This window comes from Trichoplusia ni, chromosome 16, assembly GCF_003590095.1.
Source record: "Trichoplusia ni isolate ovarian cell line Hi5 chromosome 16, tn1, whole genome shotgun sequence".
Classification (NCBI taxonomy): Eukaryota; Metazoa; Arthropoda; class Insecta; order Lepidoptera; family Noctuidae; genus Trichoplusia; species Trichoplusia ni.
Window position 1 is genome coordinate 4,337,793 of NC_039493.1, and position 12,013 is coordinate 4,349,805.

Below are 12,013 nucleotides of genomic sequence, written 5' to 3' on the forward strand. Positions count from 1 at the left end.
CCAAAATAATAATTTATAGTTTTAAAAAAGGTGCCGTTTGTTTTATTTTTCTTGTTTTTGGTTTAAAGACTTTCTCCTACCATTTTGACGATTCGGTTTCCTTGAATTTAGGTTTTTGTTGTAATGATGTTAACTGTTTGTTATTTTTCAAATCCAAATAAACAGCATACGCCTAAGTTATAGAAATTAAATGAATGCTATTGACAGACTACGCCTAACTTAACATTATGAAAGAAAACGAAATTGTGTTTGCAGATGACTTAAAATTCGCTGCACTCAACAAACTCTTGCAAAGGAAGCGAAACTGTATAAAGTACTTTCCTGAACGCACCGGCAACTAGAACTACCATTTTGAATTTAGAACTGCATTGTGAAATTGTCTATTCCCCGGAAACTATACAATAGAGTTTTTTTCGTTGTTAGGCGCAGGTACCCTCGGTACTTATTGTATTGCAGTTAAAAAAACGATTAACAGTCCTCGTCGGGTTTGGACGCCCTTATTTCTGGAATTTTATGATTTACGTCAACTTAACAATCAGTAGAAACGCGGTCAGACAATAGCGGAGAAAGTTCCGAACTATGATATTAATGTTTCCAAATTTAAATCCGTGTTGCCGCGTTCTTTGTTCTTTGCTTGGGAATAATGTGATTTGAAACTTGTTTTATACTTTAAAATAAAATACATTAAATTGTTATTTAAAAATTCACATTCATGGTGGTCTTAGTCTAGTGCTTACTCAAGACGGAATTTTATAGCGTCTGTCCTACAAACTTCACCGCTAAGCAGTGCTTTTAAATCCATCGATTTCTGAAAATTGTAAATTGTCCATCAGGCCAAGTCGATTCACAACAGACGTTTAGAATGCTTACTCGCTTACTCCCGAAAGTTCTTTTTTAATCGAACTAAGTGGTTGATATTAGCAGTCAACAGTGTGCGACTTCACAAAGTTATTAAACTAAGCTAAAAGATAACAAAAGATGTCTGAAATCCGAACCGAAAAGGTAAAATATGCCCCTATCCTGTCACATTTGATCATTCCATTATGCCAGATTGACTGCCAATAGCATTAAAACAAACATTAAAAATAAATTAAAACAAAAATGGAAGGCTCACGATGACATTTCGAAATGACGTTTATTACAAAATTATTCTCCGCCAGAGAGAAAATCTAATTTAATTTCTAAAAGAAAATATTTTCTATGGGTTAATTGATCGAGAAGATAGGAAACTAGATTAAATGTTAAATACTTCTTTTAGTAAACAGTTTACCGTATAACTATTAGGCTTATTAGAATATCAGGCGGATGATCGCTTCCTTAATAGTGTTCCATTAATTATTAATTAATTATGGCGAGAGAAACGTTGATACAGCTCTAGAAATTAAAAGTTGTAGATAGAAGTGACCTTTTGGCTTGAACTTATTTATTATTATAACGCCAATTTGGTTGTTTGTTTGCTCTGATTTTCAGAATCATTTTGTTCAAATCGATAAAATTAATTGTGGCGCAAAGACAAGTTATCAAGCGAGGAAAATACACATAATACCTTTTGTATTTAATAATAAAAAAGGGCCGTACTTAAGAGTAAAAAGCTCTGAATTACCTACCATGCATGGTGGAACAAGAAATAAATGGGGATTAATATTACATCAGGCAAAAATAATATATAAAATAAAGGAGTTTTGTCATATATGACATCTATGTCACAGTCATCATCCAAAGAAGGTCGTCTTAGTGCCATAGTGCGAAATATTAACGCAAAGTGTTTAAAATGGACAACTCAACAGTTTTAAAAGCTTTCATTTTGAATTGTGTGTTCGATGTTTTACTTAAATAAGAAACAAACGAAGCTTTAATTCTTGGCCGACTTTATAAGGAGGTTATGTATTCGGCCCTACAGGCTACTTTCTATTCAACGGATTTTCGTATTTTCTTTAGTATTATATTCAAAAACAATTTATCTGCTGGTGACTTCTGGTAGAGCTTTGAAGAACGTCTTTATGTTTAACATGGAAATTGCTAAAATAATTACAATCATTGGATTGATAAAAATGTGACACAGTTAAAACCTTGAAAAGGCAACCGGCGTGGCTATGTAAAGTACTTTATAGACGACAAATTGTAGGTTTAGGATAGTCCGACACCTTCAATGAGCTGACAGCAAGCTCACAGCAGCCAGTGTGTTTAGCCTATAAGAGGTTACGCCTGCCAAACCAGCGCAATTGTCCGAAGGGTCCCGATACGCAAAACGCAACGGAAGGAACATGGGTGGGCTTTAGTTAGTACTGTAACTCTGACTTTCTCTTGAACTCAAAGCGGCTAAGTCTCAAAGTAGCTTTAGCTTAGCTAATTCCTACGACTCATTTGATGATTTTTCCATCCGAAAAGGCGTGCTCTTATATCGTTTAAAGACAAAACGGGTGCTTTCGTGTATATCCCATACCTCCAATCCACCGAATTGAATTTAAGTAAGTAAGTAATATTAAATTATTAAGAGGCCGGTGTAAGCAGCGCGCAACAGCAATTCGACGCGAGCCAAAAATCGGACGAAACATTGCTATCTCTATCGGACTTCTCGCGGCGCAGCGCGTAGCTGTGTGCGTGCGTGTAGTACGTTTGTAGCGAGTCATTCATAATGACTGATAACCACTGCATTGTACTAATTTTGTTCAGTAAATGCTTTATTTTTGTTATTTAATTTTCGGAACCGTTGGTGAACACAAAAACCAGTAATGCTTTTTTTGGAAATTATTGTACGATGGCTATATCAGAAGATTTAATGATATTAGGTATCTTAAATCTAAAAATCTAATAAAATAAAACGTGAACGAAAACTTTTCAATACAAACGTAATACCAAAAGACGGTACCTATTTAATTTATCTAGGTTCCTATGAAACTTTTAGTTTAAAACGTTCATTATTACGAAATGCCAGCGAATTACATTTCGTATATTTTAACACCGCTAAGAAAGATAGGTACCTATACCAATATACCGTAACGCACGCATATCCACTTTATTCAAAACTAGCTGTCGCCCGCGACTTCGTCCGCGTGGTTAGAAGATATAAGTTATAATTTATACCCGCCCTATTTTTTTCTCATTTTCCATTGTATCTTCGCTCCTATTAGTCGCAGTGTGATGGTTTATAGCCTAAAGCCTTGCTCGATGAATGGTCTATCCAACACAAAAATAATTATTCAATTTGGACCAGTAGTTCCTGAGATTAGCGCGTTCAAACAAACAAACTCTTTAGCTTTATATATTAGAGCCTATAGAAGTATAGATAACATTTATGAGCTTATATATGATAAAAAAATGCATATATTTTGCTAATATAAAGTGCCTTCTCGTTTATAACCACAACAATATCATAACGGGCCGTGCAGCAGAAATCGTAATATTTTAATTTCGCTATAACTTCAGAACCAAACGTCCAATTTTGACTATTCAAGGACCAAATATTATCTACATTAACTGTACATAGTGAGGAAATAATTAATTTTGATAAGGATTAATAGCATGAGTAAAATAAACGCGTTTAAATGTAGTACAAAAAAAATCAAGATTTTTCAATAAAAAAATGGTTATTGTGCCTTACTCAACATAGATAGGTATGGTGTGTCGCGAACTTTTTTGTAGATATTTATAAGATCTACAATTACTTAGAACATTTTATGGTTCTATCTTTAATAGTTTAGGCAGGGTACGCAAAATAAGTAAGTTTTTTGGTTGATTTTTTACACCTTGTGTCCGAAAAACCCTAATATCTTACGGAACCCTATTTTTGTGCAAAATTAAATATAGCCTATATTACTCGTGGATAATGTAGCTTTCGAATGGTGAAATGAAACAAACAAAGTTTTCCTCTTTATAATATTAGTGTAGATTAAAATTCGGTAAATTTAAAATGATCAAGAGTATGTTTTCGTTATGAAACTTATTTTTTGGTACCAAATAGGTAACAAATATTACGTAAGTAATCCAACCCAAGTTTCATTTTTTTTTGTAATAAGAAAGAGTATGTTTTACACTATCCCATTTTTCCATTAAATTTTTTCCAAATATTTCACTCCCACCCCATCCATGTATTGGCTAGAGGCCTCCGTCGACTCCGTCGTAACTCGCCTATACCTACGCGATAATCACCTACAGCGAGCGACAACTGTTACCAAGTTCCGTTTAAAATTTTAAAGTAGGTATGCTGGAGGCGGTTTATTTAATTATTATATTAAACAGTACATATAATATAATAGGTAATATTTCGTAAGTAAATAGTTAGTTAATAAAAAATATATTTATTACTAGCTTTTCGCCCGCGGCTTCGTCTTCGTCGATGTCGTTTTTTCTTTCTTTTTTGATAAAAAGCTACTCCCGCACTAAGGAATTTAATCCATGTGTTGCGGGGCTTTCACAAACATACAATTCACATGCACAAAGACACCTAGCCTCAGAACAAGCATTGGTGAATCACACAAACGCTTGTCCTTGTCCTACACGAGGATCGAACCCGCGACACGTCGCGCCCAGTAGTTTAGGCGGGATAACCTCAACCGCTCGGCTATCCGTGTAGTCAAATTGAATGAAAGTGTCAAAAAACCTTGACAAATATATTTTTTTGCTATTTAGACTTGAAACCATAATTTCGAATTCAAATGCTACAACAAATACATTATAACACTCAAATTTAAAGTAAAGGAGAAATCCAATTAACATTGACAGAGTAGGTATTAATCTTGGGCCGCTATACCAGAGCAAAGCAGACAAAAAGTAAACAAAACCTATGTGCTCGCCCTCGCTCTACCCCTTGTCTAATTTATTTAACTCTTAATTTTAATCATCACTTATTACGTCGTCGTCAAAAATGAATACTTTATTTAACTATAAACAACAAAACAATCTTTTACATCGGTAAACTACCTAATAGTCATAATGTCGAACCCAACGCCAGCGCATGCCACGAGCAGTGCGTACACGCACACAAACATAGCGTGTTGGACGTTGGTGAGACATGCGACAGCGATAATATGGTTCCAGATTTGTGATAAATTTGGTTGTGTTCCGTAATACCAAAAATTATGAATGAAAACTTATTTTATGTCCACTTTTTTTTTGATAAATTGCAACTAGACTATATAATCTGTGTTCCTATTAAAAGAATATTAAGAATATTAATGTTTTAAGTACAGAAATATGAAGTTGAAAACATGCTGTTAGCGGTGTTAAAATATACGAAATGCAATTCGCTCGCATTTCGTAAATAGTGAATGTTTTAAACTAAAAGTTTAATAGGAACCTAGATAAATACCGTCTGTATCCGAATAACATAACTTTAAATCGGTGATATGTTCGTAGCGACAATGATTTTGGTATTACGTTTGTATGGAAAAGTTTTCGTTCACCGCACCCTTAAAGTTAACGTTTAGGAAATGAATCCATTAGCTTCTGACAACATTAACACAACGAAACAATTAAAGTTTGTTGATTGATTTACATTCACTAATAGATTAACTTTAAAATAAAAATTTAGAACACAAATCTATGTGGGAAACACAAGTTAATTAAAAACCAGACCAATTTGAATAATTTAAATCGTTCTACAAAAACATAACCTAACTAAATTAATAAACATTTAAAATCGTGTTCACTTTCACAAGAATTGAATGAAAGATCTCAAAATAAGTATACTTATTTACATTTATTTTATTAGCATATCATAAATGTTAATAAATCAAGAATATATTCAGATTTTTGAGTTCATTCACTTGACCACACGAAATCCCCGTAAAATCTGTGTTTGACAATAATTTTAAAAAAAATACCGATTTGAATGATAATTTTATTGCATAGGCTATTCTGATATTAGCATTTTAAGATCTATAACTAAAAATCAAAAGTTGATCATTTCCACTGCCTCTACTTTTATTTATTGTCCATACACCTAGGGATTCCTTAGATAGTATGTCTTGACAGATTCAAACACTGGCCTCTACTATAGTGCGCTGCACTTGTTATTCTTTAGGTACTTTTAAATATATCTAATGAATTACACCTAAACTTTGAGTGATTTGATTAAAAACTATACTGGATCCACAGTTTTTTTTGCAAAGACTAACTGCAAGCCCGTTGACTATTTCTAGCATGCAAAATACAACTTTTAAATGAAAAAAAATAGAACAATAATTTGGTTGTAATATTCAGGGACCCGTACTATACTGGTGGCGGCGTATTAAAATAAAGGTCTACAGTTGACTGCATGCACTCAATGAGAAATTATTTTGTTTAAAATCTTAGGTTACGTAAAAGTATTTACCGCTGGGATACTGAAACTAGTTCTTTTATAGCATAGTTAAAGTTTTAACGGTCACTTAGTCAGGTTACACTCAGATTAAAAGTTGCAGTTTACTTCTAGATTAAAATTAATTGGATAAACTTGTCTAGGTGTCCGATCCGTTACACTTACGGTTACGGGAAATCTAAATATCGAACATAACTTGTGGATGTCTGACAGATCATATTAAATGTCAGTTTTTATAGCTTCAAAGTCATAAAACCTCTGTGTTAGAAACGGTTTTATTAAAAAAAAACAATCGTTGTAATTTGAAATAATTTCGTGACTATGTCTTATAATATTACTAGCTGTTGCCCGCGACTTCGTCTGCGTGGTTAGAAGATATAAGTTATGACTTTTTCTTCGCTCCTATTGGTCGCAGCGTGATGATATATAGCCTAAAACCTCTCTCGATGAATGGTCTATTCAACACAAAAATATTTTTTCAATTTGAACCAGTCGTTCCTGAGATTAGCGCGTTCAAACAAACAAACAAACAAACTCTTCAGCTTTATATATTAGTATAAGTATATTAGTATATAGATGCCAACGATATCTTCGCTACGTTTCATCGATTTTTAATTTCTCGCGCGGAGATTTTAATATTACGATAACTCATTACCTATTCACTTTTTTGGTATAGTGTAAAAGGCAATTTTGTTCTATATTACATGTATAATAAATCTAACTTATATATTTGGATAAGGATTAATACTGTATTGTTAAAAATAGGTTCGTAAATAACCCATAATTTTACTGTATTAAGAAAACACATAAAAATGGTTATTGTGGGTTATCCTTGGAATTATCCTTGGACTTTTTTGTAGATTTATTAAAGAGGTACAAACCCGCCATACATAGTTTTGTTATAACTCAAAAGGTTTTGGCAGCATTCTCGAGGAAAGCTCTCGAATGGCTTAATTTTTTCCGACATGTTTAACTAATATCGTTGTAATATTGTCAGTTTACACAAAACCTAAACTTATTATACACTAAAACCTTCCTCAAGAATTGCTCTATCTATTGTTGAAAACCGCATCAAAATCCGTTGCGTAGTTTTAAAGATTTAAGCGTTCATAGGGACATACAACATGATGACAGAAAAAGCGACTTTGTTTTATACTATGTAGTGATTTGTCTTATAAGGCGAAGCCGCCAGGCATCGCCCGCTTGGATTATTTTAGCTTAAAACTTCATCTGCCTTCAACGAAGTCAAATAAAAGTAATCTTTGTGATACCTAATCCAAGGTATAATCTCTCATTAGAATATTAGTATGATCGTATCATTCTACGAACTATGAACCTATCCATAAGTACAAATCCATGATAATAAGAGAAGGCATTTCGTCTATGGCAAAATGCGCGTGAGCCGGCCGGTGACGTGTATCCGGTTATGTTTACATTGGCCTGCGTTTGTCTATGTTTACAGTTACCTACGTCTGAATAACACTTTAATTGGAGTGTCACATTGTACAGGATAAACAGAAGATTCACTAGAAATATTGTGTTTGGTATTTTATCATTTTGTCTTGTTAAAACATTGTAGTTATTTAACCTTCAAATTGTATGGTTAATTTCTATGTTTTACTTACACACAAAATGGACGACGACAATTAGGTGATAAGTATTATCGACCCCACAGTCAAACCATTGCAACGGTTTTGCGGGGCTTAGTTAATAAGTTACCTACCTTTTTGTTTAAAGATAAATAAATAATAAATAATAATAATACCTAACTTGGAATTATGTCGTTCAACAAAAATGCTTAACTGCCTGGTTTATAATTGATGACTATGAAGGTTAGGCGATACGGGGAGCTGTCTATGTAAAGTGTCCTTCAATAAGTGCTACTTTGTAGCCTAGTTTGAATAAACGGATTTTGATTTTGATTTTATACTAAAAAAGTTGTTTGTCTGATTGTTTTGTTACCTTTGAGTAATTAGACATTCCGTCTATTTGACATTCAGCTAAAATGATAAGACTGGAAGCTAACGTAGCTTAGTAAAAGTCTCAACTGAAAACGACCAAATCGAATTTAGCTTCAGTAAATACCTATACCATTGATAGCGTAGAATTTGAATGTCATAACACATTTGACTTACTGTAAACTGACCTGTTCAATACATAAGTCGGCTGTCACCAAAGTCAGTGATATTTGACCTTAACGTGTACCGAGAAGCCATTGGTACAGACCCCATGGCCCATGGCTATAGCACACATGACTATAGCACTATAGCACCAACTACAGGAGAAACTGAATAAGCGACTGCTTTGTTCGTGTTTAATGAGCTAATCAATGCTGACTGATTAGAAATTAGATATTTCGATATAATATAACAATCCATAACTTTCACAACAACGCCATCTAGTCTCAAACTAAGTGAAGCTTTTATTGTGAGTTATGGACAACTGTTGGACATACTTAAATATCCCCGTCTTCCCGTGGGATCATTTTCGGTTTGTAGCGAGCGGGCTGCAGGCAACAGCTAGTCATCATCGGCCTAGCCTTTTCCCAACTATGTTGGGGTCGGCTTCCAGTCTACCCGGTTTCAGCTAAGTACCAGTGTTTTACAATTAACGACTGCCTATCTGACCTCCTCAACCCAGTTACCTAGGCAACACGATACCCCTTGGTTAGACTGGTTGTCAGACTTTTCAAGCTTCTGACTACCTGTAACGACTGTCATAGATGTAGGAATAACGGCCGAGACTCACAATTTAACGTGCCTTCCGAAACACGGAGGAACTCGTTATGACAAAGATGGTCATCCATCTTCGGACCAACCGCGTCAAGCGTAGTTTAACCTGTGATCGACTCACTTATAATATGTTGTTATAGCTTAGCCACGAGAAAAGAAACTGCTAGGTGTGTCTAATATTTAAGAGCCACTTACAATTAAGCGGCATTTAAGTCAGACAAATACATTTAAAACTTTAGTCCAGGTAGTCACCTGGTGAACTAACCTCTCCGGTACCTAATGAACCCGTTTTAACGAGATTTAATTTACTTAATTAATTAAACCAGTACATTTAAATTAGTCACATCACTTCAGTAATGGATTTAAACTTATCAACTAACTTATAATTAAGAGTACTGTCAGCAAAAATGTGGAAGATTCTTTCCGTCCGTCTGTTATTTAACTATATCTCATGAAGCATACTACATTGACAGTTGATATTTTCACAGACTATGTATTTCAGTTGCCGCTAGAATCAAAAGTACTAAAAATAAATTTCGAGGTACAGCAATGGCTGTTACGGTCATAAAGTAGGTGAGTGGCTTAACCAAATTCAAATGTCATGAATGAAATTAAATCTGTATCAATCAAGTGAACTGTGATATTAATCATTTTTATTTCGCCGAGAAAGAAAACTAAATCCCTTTTTTTCCGACGTTACAAATATTTATTTATAGAACTACAAAATCGTTGAATATTCATTTAAAAATCAACTTAACTGCATTACAAAAAAGTTCAAAATAATCTTTTTGCAAAGTAAGTAATTAGTTGATAGGACATAATTATGAACTTTCACATCTTCACGCCCTTGTACCTGTACCGGGGTGGACAGTTACATTCCAGGGACAATGATTTTCTCAGGAAAGCAATGTTAATTAGTACTAAGACTTAAATTAGATGATAAACACATACCCGCCTCTGCCTACGATATTTTTGCGAAGAATAATAAAGAAAGGGTCAAGTCTGAGTCGAACTCGCTACTCTTTCGATTCCGTATAAGTGACAAAAGTACGATCTTAAAACAACAAATTTGGAAAAAAAATGGTTACCCTGCATAGATGTAGTTAGATTTTTATTCTTTGATGTTATAGCGGCAACAAAACGGTTTATAAGATACAACCTCGTAACAGACGGAAGAGCATTTGTAATGGTGTTGTTTTAATAAAAATACATAAATGTTGTCATTGGAAATGTAAAAGTCCACAGCAGTTTTAGCAGTTTTTTAAAACCGACTTTCATTCAATAAAATCATCAATTGATTATAATTTGTTTAGAAGGGTTAAAAACCTTAAAAGCTTACATCACTTACATACACATTTACAAACCGTATTTTGAAAATGGCTGAGGTCTATCGAAAACAAATGGAATAAACACGAGTTAAGGTGGTAATTGTAGAACATTTAAAAGAACCGTATTATTATTACTCTTACAATCATAACGTCGTAAATTTACGTATAATTATAATTAAGCCAAGCTGTTCGCCGCGTACTCATTAAATTAACTGTTTCCTGTAAAATGGCTTTAACACCCAACAGCTGATTCTTACGTATTCTTAATTATTGATAATAATGATGTAAGTTACATACAGATTGTGGATTGTCCAGCGATTTTGAAGAAAAACCTCTGGTTCAGGTTCCGTAAAAATATACGTACCTACAACCAGAAAAAGAAATCGTATTTGTTAATTATTATCCCACTAATATTATGGAGGCGAAAGTTTGTGAGTGTGTATGCTTGTTACTTCTTCAGGTCAAAACGGCTGAACAGATTTTAATGAAATTTGGTATGGAGTTAGCTGACACCCTGCATTAACACATAGGCTACGATTTATAACGAGAAAATATTTTATTTCCTAACCACGCGAACGAAGTCGCGGGTAACAGCTTGTTTTTCATAAAATAACAACGATTCCCACATTAAGGAATTTAATCCTTGTGTCGCGGGAGTTTCACGAACATTCAAGTTACATGCAAGACGGCAACCAGTCTCAGGACAAGCATTACTGCAAATGTGCACTACGCGGGGATCGAACCCGCGACACGTCGTGCTCTCGGGTTTGGCGTGGTGACCTCAACCACTTTTGTTTGATTATTTGGCAACAAAGATATTATATTTTTTAACAACATAAAAATACTTTCGACTTAAAATGGAAAACGACTGAGCCTAACTTGATCAAATTTTATTTTACTAAATGACAGCTTTTCACGTTAAATAAATGAGAATACACCATATTACTTCATCCAGGCCTAAGGTATAAGGAAATAAACATAAAAAGAAAAGTAAAGAAAATACAGACACATTGAGTACTTAACCTTTTTTGAAGTCGGTCTAAGAAAAAAAAGAAAAAAATAATGCAACCGAGAAATTAACCGCTATGCTATCACAATTAACACAAGACCACCTAGGAATTGAAATTAGTAACATTTATTGACAAATTGAAAGCCATTTCAAAAACATCAAAATCCAGTATTAAATCGTTATTCTTTGGTTTTTATCATAAATACTTATGTATTCATAATTTATAGTCATAAAACTAGTAGTTTATGGTCTAACAGTTATTATTATAAATTCTGTATGAAATTGAATGAAAGAAATAATTAGTACAATGCTATCAAGGTTTATTGTTTTCGTTAATTATTTACATTAGACATTTAAGTAAGCTTGCATTACAAATAATAGTTACAAATAATACTTTGAGCATAAAAAAAATTACCTAATAAAACTTTTTAGAACTTTACGTAGTTGCATAGAGCTTTTGACCATCTTCAGAAACCGGTCAAAAGGGAGTCGGATTCCAGTACCGAGGGTTCTGTATAGACGGTTCGTTCTTTGAGCACGGAACTCTAGAACGGGTATTGCAAATATGAAACAGCATGCTGGTTTTGGGCTAGAAACAAGCTGTTTTTATATAGGTATACTAAATGAATCATACTAAATTTCCTAA